This window comes from Schistocerca americana, unplaced genomic scaffold, assembly GCF_021461395.2.
Source record: "Schistocerca americana isolate TAMUIC-IGC-003095 unplaced genomic scaffold, iqSchAmer2.1 HiC_scaffold_16, whole genome shotgun sequence".
Classification (NCBI taxonomy): domain Eukaryota; kingdom Metazoa; phylum Arthropoda; class Insecta; order Orthoptera; family Acrididae; genus Schistocerca; species Schistocerca americana.
In genome coordinates, this window is record NW_025725687.1 from 12,987,328 (window position 1) to 12,995,592 (window position 8,265).

Here is an 8,265-nt window from a genome sequence, read left to right on the forward strand (position 1 = left end):
GATTCCAGTTTTAGATTCCGATGATTCACTTCAGGTTTACTGTATCCCTTGGACCTTCTTATTGACGATGAAACACAGAAATTGCATCTGAATTTAATACAAAAGGCACAATGCCGAGTTAAGTACAAGGGGACTGACACTCTAACTTTCTATGATTTGAACCTCTCCTGTGAGTCCAGTTTTAGATTCCGATGCTTCACTTCAGGTTTACTGTATCCCTTGGACCTTCTTATTGCCGATGAAACACAGAAATTGCATCCGAATTTTATACAAAAGGCACAATGCCGACTTAAGGACAAAAAGACTGACACTCTAACTTTCTATGATTTGAACCTCTCCTGTGATTCCAGTTTTAGATTCCGATGATTCACTTCAGGTTTACTGTATCACTTGGACCTTCTTATTGACGATGAAACACAGAAATTGCATCCGAATTTAATAAAAAATGCACAATGAAGACATAAGTACATGAGGACTGACACTCCAACTTTCTATGATTTGAACCTCTCCTGTGAGTCCAGTTTTAGATTACGATGCTTCACTTCAGGTTTACTGTATCCCTTGGACCTTCTTATTGACGATGAAACACAGAAATTGCATCCGAATTTAATACAAAAGGCACAATGCCGACGTAAGTACAAGAGCACTGACACTCTAACTTTCTATGATTTGAACTTCTCCTGTGAGTCCAGCTTTAGATTCCTATGCTTCACTTCAGACTTACTGTATCCCTTGGACCTTCTTATTGACGATGACACACAGAAATTGCATCCGAATTTAATACAAACGGCACAATGCGGACTTAAGTACAAGAGGACTGACACTCTAACTTTCTATGATTTGAACCTCTCCTGTGAGTCCAGTTATAGATTCCGATGCTTCACTTCAGGTTTACTGTATCCCTTGAACCTTCTTATTGAAGATGAAACACAGAGATTGCATCCAAATGTAATACGAAAGGCACAATGCCAACTTAAGAACAAGAGAACTGACACTCTAACTTTCAATGATTTGAACCTATCCTGTGAGTCCAGTTTTAGATTCCGATGCTTCACGTCAGGTTTACTGTATCCCTTGGACCCTCTTATTGTCGATGAAACACAGAAGTTGCATCCGAATTCAATACAACAGGCACAATGCCGACTTAAGTACAAGAGGACTGACACTCTAACTTTCTGTGATTCGAACCTCTCCTGTGAGTCCGGTTTTAGATTCCGATGCTTCACTTCAGCTTTACTGTACCTTTTGGACGTTCTTGTTGACGATGAAACACAGAAATTGCAACCAAATATAATAAAACAGGCACAATGCCGACTTAAGTACATGAGGTTGGACACTCTAACTTCCTATGCTTTGAACCTCTCCTGTGAGCCCAGTTTTAGATTCCGATGCTTCACTTCAGGTTTACTGTATCCCTTGGACCTTCTCATTGACAATGAAACACAGAAATTACATCCGAATTTAATACAAAACGCACAAAGCCGACTTAAGTACAAGAGGACTGAAACTCTAACTTTCTATGATTTTAACCTCTCCTGTGAGTCCAGTTTTAGATTCCGATGCTTCACTTCAGGTTTACTGTATCAATTGTACCTTCTTATTGACAATAAAAAACAGAAATTACATCCGAATTTAATACAAAAGGCACAAAGCCGACTTAAGTACAAGAGGACTGAAACTCTAAGTTTCTATGATTTGAACCTCTCCTGTGAGTCCAGTTTTAGATTCTGATGCTTTACTTCATGTTTACTGTATCCCTTGGACCTTCGTATTGACGATGAAACCCAGAAATTGCATCCGAATGTAATACAAAAGGCACAATGCCGACTTAAGTACAAGAGGACTGACACTCTAACTTTCTATGATTTGAACCTCTCCTGTGAGTCCAGTTTTAGATTCCGATGCTTCACTTCTGGTTTACTGTATCCCTGGGACCATATTATTGACGATGAAACACAGAAATTGCATCCGAATGTAATACAAAAGGCACAATGCCGACTAAAGTACAAGAGGACTGACACTCGAAATTTCTATGATTTGAACCTATCCTGTGAGTCCAGTTTTAGATTCCGATGCTTCACTTAAGGTTTACAGTGTACCTTGGACCTTCTTATTGACGGTGAGACACAGAAATTGCATCGGAATTCAATTGAAAAGGCGCAATGCCGAGTTAAGTACAAGAGGACTGATACTCTAACATTCTATGATATGAACCACTCCTGTGAGTCCAGTTTTAGACTCCGATGCTTCAGTTCAGGTTTACTGTTACCCGGGGACCTTCTTATTGACGATGAAACAAAAAAATTGCATCCGAATTTAATACAAAAGGCACAATGCCGACTTAAGTACAAGAGCACTGACACTCTAACTTACTATGATTTGAACCTCTCCTGCGAGTCCAGTTTTAGTTTCCGATGCTTCACTTCATGTTTACTGTACCCCTTGCACCTTCTTATTGACGATGAAACACAGAAATTGCATCCGAATTTAATACAAAAAGCACAATGGCGACTAAAGTACAAGAGGACTGACACTCGAACTTTCTATGATTTGAACCTATCCTGTGAGTCCAGTTTTAGATTCCGATGCTTCACTTAAGGTTTACTGTGTACCTTGGACCTTCTTATTGACGATGAGGCACAGATATTGCATCGGAATTAAATTCAAAAGGCACAATGCCGAGTTAAGTACAAGAGGACTGACACTCTACATTCTATGATATGAACCTCTCCTGTGAGTCCAGTTTTAGACTCCGATGCTTCACATCAGGTTTACTGTATCCCTTGGACCTTCTTATTGACGATGAAACACAGAAATTGCATCCGAATTTTATACAAAAGGCACAATGCCGACTTAAGGACAAAAAGACTGACACTCTAACTTTCTATGATTTTAACCTCTCCTGTGAGTCCAGCTTTAGATTCCTATGCTTCACTTCAGACTTACTGTATCCCTTGGACTTTCTTATTGACGATGAAACACAGAAATTGCATCCGAATTTAATACAAAAGGCACAATGCTGACTTAGGTTCAGGAGGACTGACACTCTAACTTTCTACGATTTGAACCTCTCCTGTGAGTCCAGTTTTCGATTCCGATGCTTCACTTCAGGTTTACTGTATCCCTTGGACCTTCTCATTGACAATGAAACACAGAAATTACATCCGAATTTAATACAAAAGGCACACAGCCGACTTAAGTACAAGAGGACTGAAACTCTAACTTTCTATGATTTTAACCTCCCCTGTGAGTCCAGTTTTAGATTCCGATGCTTTACTTCATGTTTACTGTATCCCTTGGACCTTCGTCATGACGATGAAACCCAGAAATTGCATCCGAATGTAATACAAAAGTCACAATGCCGACTTAAGTACAAGAGGACTGACACTCTAACTTTCTATGATTTGAACCTATCCTGTGAGTCCAGTTTTAGATTCCGATGCTTCAATTAAGGTTGACAGTGTACCTTGGACCTTCTTATTGACGGTGAGACACAGAAATTGCATCGGAATGTAATACAAAAGGCACAATGCCGACTTAAGTACAAGAGGACTGACACTCTAACTTTCAATGATTTGAACCTCTCCTGTGAGTCCAGTTTTAGATTCCGATGCTTCACTTCTGGTTTACTGTATCCCTGGGACCATATTATTGACGATGAAACACAGAAATTGCATCCGAATGTAATACAAAATGCACAATGCCGACTAAAGTACAAGAGGACTGACACTCGAAATTTCTATGATTTGAACCTATCCTGTGAGTCCAGTTTTAGATTCCGATGCTTTACTTAAGGTTTACAGTGTACCTTGGACCTTCTTATTGACGGTGAGACACAGAAATTGCATCGGAATTCAATTGAAAAGGCGCAATGCCGAGTTAAGTACAAGAGGACTGATACTCTAACATTCTATGATATGAACCACTCCTGTGAGTCCAGTTTTAGACTCCGATGCTTCAGTTCAGGTTTACTGTTACCCGGGGACCTTCTTATTGACGATGAAACAAAAAAATTGCATCCGAATTTAATACAAAAGGCACAATGCCGACTTAAGTACAAGAGCACTGACACTCTAACTTTCTATGATTTGAACCTCTCCTGCGAGTCCAGTTTTAGATTCCGATGCTTCACTTCAGGTTTACTGTACCCCTTGCACCTTCTTATTGACGATGAAACACAGAAATTGCATCCGAATTTAATACAAAAAGCACAATGCCGACTAAAGTACAAGAGGACTGACACTCGAACTTTCTATGATTTGAACCTATCCTGTGAGTCCAGTTTTAGATTCCGATGCTTCACTTTAGGTTTACTGTGTACCTTGGACCTTCTTATTGACGATGAGGCACAGATATTGCATCGGAATTAAATTCAAAAGGCACAATGCCGAGTTAAGTACAAGAGGACTGACAATCTACATTCTATGATATGAACCTCTCCTGTGAGTCCAGTTTTAGACTCCGATGCTTCACATCAGGTTTACTGTATCCCTGGGACCATATTATTGACGATGAAACACAGAAATTGCATCCGAATGTAATACAAAAGGCACAATGCCGACTAAAGTACAAGAGGACTGACACTCGAACTTTCTATGATTTGAACCTATCCTGTGAGTCCAGTTTTAGATTCCGATGCTTCGCTTAAGGTTTACAGTGTACCTTGGACCTTCTTAGTGACGGTGAGACACAGAAATTGCATCGAAATTCAATTGAAAAGGCGCAATGCCGAGTTAAGTACAAGAGGACTGACACTCTAACTTTCTATGATATGAACCTCTCCTGTGAGTCCAGTTTTAGACTTCGATGCTTCACATCACGTTTACTGTTACCCGGGGACCTTCATATTGACGATGAAACACAGAAGTTGCATCCGATTTAATACAAAAGGCACAATGCCGACTTAAGTACAAGAGGACTGACACTCTAACTTTCTATGATTTGAACCTCTCCTGTGAGTCCAGTTTTAGATTCCGATGCTTCACTTCAGGTTTACTGTATCCCTTGGACCTTCTTATTGACGATGAAACACAGAAATTGCATCCGAATTTTATACAAAAGGCACAATGCCGACTTAAGGACAAAAAGACTGACACTCTAACTTTCTATGATTTGAACCTCTCCTGTGATTCCAGTTTTAGATTCCGTTGATTCACTTCAGGTTTACTGTATCCCTTGGACCTTCTTATTGACGATGAAACACAGAAATTGCATCCGAATTTAATAAAGAATGCACAATGACGACATAAGTACATGAGGACTGACACTCCAACTTTCTATGATTTGAACCTCTCCTGTGAGTCCAGTTTTAGATTACGATGCTTCACTTCAGGTTTACTGTATCCCTTGGACCTTCTTATTGACGATGAAACACAGAAATTGCATCCGAATTTAATACAAAAGGCACAATACCGACGTAAGTACAAGAGCACTGACACTCTAACTTTCTATGATTTGAACCTCTCCTGTGAGTCCAGCTTTAGATTCCTATGCTTCACTTCAGACTTACTGTATCCCTTGGACCTTCTTATTGACGATGAAACACAGAAATTGCATCCGAATTTAATACAAACGGCACAATGCGGACTTAAGTACAAGAGGACTGACACTCTAACTTTCTATGATTTGAACCTATCCTGTGAGTCCAGTTATAGATTCCGATGCTTCACTTCAGGTTTACTGTATCCCTTGGACCTTCTTATTGACGATGAAACACAGAGATTGCATCCAAATTTAATACAAAAGGCACAATGCCGACTTAAGTGCAAGAGAACTGACACTCTAACTTTCTATGATTTGAACCTATCCTGTGAGTCCAGTTTTAGATTCCGATGCTTCACGTCAGGTTTACTGTATCCCTTGGACCCTCTTATTGTCGATGAAACACAGAAGTTGCATCCGAATTCAATACAACAGGCAAAATGCCGACGTAAGTACAAGAGGATTGACACTCTAACTTTCTATGATTCGAACCTCTCCTGTGAGTCCGGTTTTAGATTCCGATGCTTCACTTCAGCTTTACTGTATCTTTTGGACGTTCTTGTTGACGATGAAACACAGAAATTGCATCCAAATATAATAAAAAAGGCACAATGCCGACTTAAGTACAAGAGGTCGGCCACTCTAACTTTCTATGCTTTGAACCTCTCCTGTGAGCCCAGTTTTGGATTCCGATGCTTCACTTCAGGTTTACTGTATCTCTTGGACCTTCTTACTGACGATGAAGCACAGAAATTCCATCCGAATTTAATACAAAAGGCACAATGCTGACTTAGGTTCAGGAGGACTGACTCTCTAACTTTCTACGATTTGAACCTCTCCTGTGAGTCCAGCTTTAGATTCCTATGCTTCACTTGAGGTTTACTGTATCAATTGTACCTTCTTATTGACGATGAAACACAGAATTTGCATCCGAATTTAATACAAAAGGCACAATGCCGACTTAAGTACAGGAGGACTGACACTCGAACTTTCTATGATTTGAACCTCTCCTGTGAGTCCAGCTTTAGATTCCTATGCTTCACTTCAGACTTACTGTATCCCTAGGACCTTCTTATTGACGATGAAACACAGAAATTGCATCCGAATTTAATATAAACGGCACAATGCGGACTGAAGTACAAGAGGACTGACACTCTAACTTTCTATGATTTGAACCTCTCCTGTGAGTCCAGTTATAGATCCTGATGCTTCACATCAGGTTTACTGTATCCGTTGAACCTTCTTATTGACGACGAAACACAGAGATTGCATCCAAATTTAATACAAAAGGCACAATGCCAACTTAAGAACAAGAGAACTGACACTCTAACTTTCAATGATTTGAACCTATCCTGTGAGTCCCGTTTTAGATTCCGATGCTTCACGTCAGGTTTACTGTATCCCTTGGACCCTCTTATTGTCGATGAAACACAGAAGTTGCATCCGAATTCAATACAACAGGCACAATGCCGACTTAAGTACAAGAGGACTGACACTCTAATATTCTATGATTCGAACCTCTCCTGTGAGTCCGGTTTTAGATTCCGATGCTTCACTTCAGCTTTACTGTATCTTTTGGACGTTCTTGTTGACGATGAAACACAGAAATTGCAACCAAATATAATAAAAAAGGCACAATGCCGACTTAAGTACATGAGGTCTGACACTCTAACTTTCTATGCTTTGAACCTCTCCTGTGAGCCCAGTTTTAGATTCCGATGCTTCACTTCAGGTTTACTGTATCCCTTGGACCTTCCCATTGACAATGAAACACAGAAATTACATCCGAATTTAATACAAAACGCACAAAGCCGACTTAAGTACAAGAGGACTGAAACTCTAACTTTCTATGATTTTAACCTCTCCTGTGAGTCCAGTTTTAGATTCCGATGCTTCACTTCAGGTTTACTGTATCAATTGTACCTTCTTATTGACAATAAAAAACAGAAATTACATCCGAATTTAATACAAAAGGCACAAAGCCGACTTAAGTACAAGAGGACTGAAACTCTAAGTTTCTATGATTTGAACCTCTCCTGTGAGTCCAGTTTTAGATTCCGATGCTTTACTTCATATTTACTGTATCCCTTGGACCTTCGTATTGACGATGAAACCCAGAAATTGCATCCGAATGTAATACAAAAGGCACAATGCCGACTTAAGTACAAGAGGACTGACACTCTAACTTTCTGTGATTTGAACCTCTCCTGTGAGTCCAGTTTTAGATTCCGATGCTTCACTTCTGGTTTACTGTATCCCTGGGACCATATTATTGACGATGAAACACAGAAATTGCATCCGAATGTAATACAAAAGGCACAATGCCGACTAAAGTACAAGAGGACTGACACTCGAACTTTCTATGATTTGAACCTATCCTGTGAGTCCAGTTTTAGATTCCGATGCTTCGCTTAAGGTTTACAGTGTACCTTGGACCTTCTTAGTGACGGTGAGACACAGAAATTGCATCGAAATTCAATTGAAAAGGCGCAATGCCGAGTTAAGTACAAGAGGACTGATACTCTAACATTCTATGATATGAACCTCTCCTGTGAGTCCAGTTTTAGACTCCGATGCTTCACTTCAGGTTTACTGTATCTTTTGGACGTTCTTGTTGACGATGAAACACAGAAATTGCATCCAAATATAATAAAAAAGGTACAATGCCGACTTAAGTACAAGAGGTCTGACACTCTAACTTTCTATGCTTTGAACCTCTCCTGTGAGCATAGTTTTAGATTCCGATGCTTCACTTCAGGTTTACTGTATCCCTTGGACCTTCCC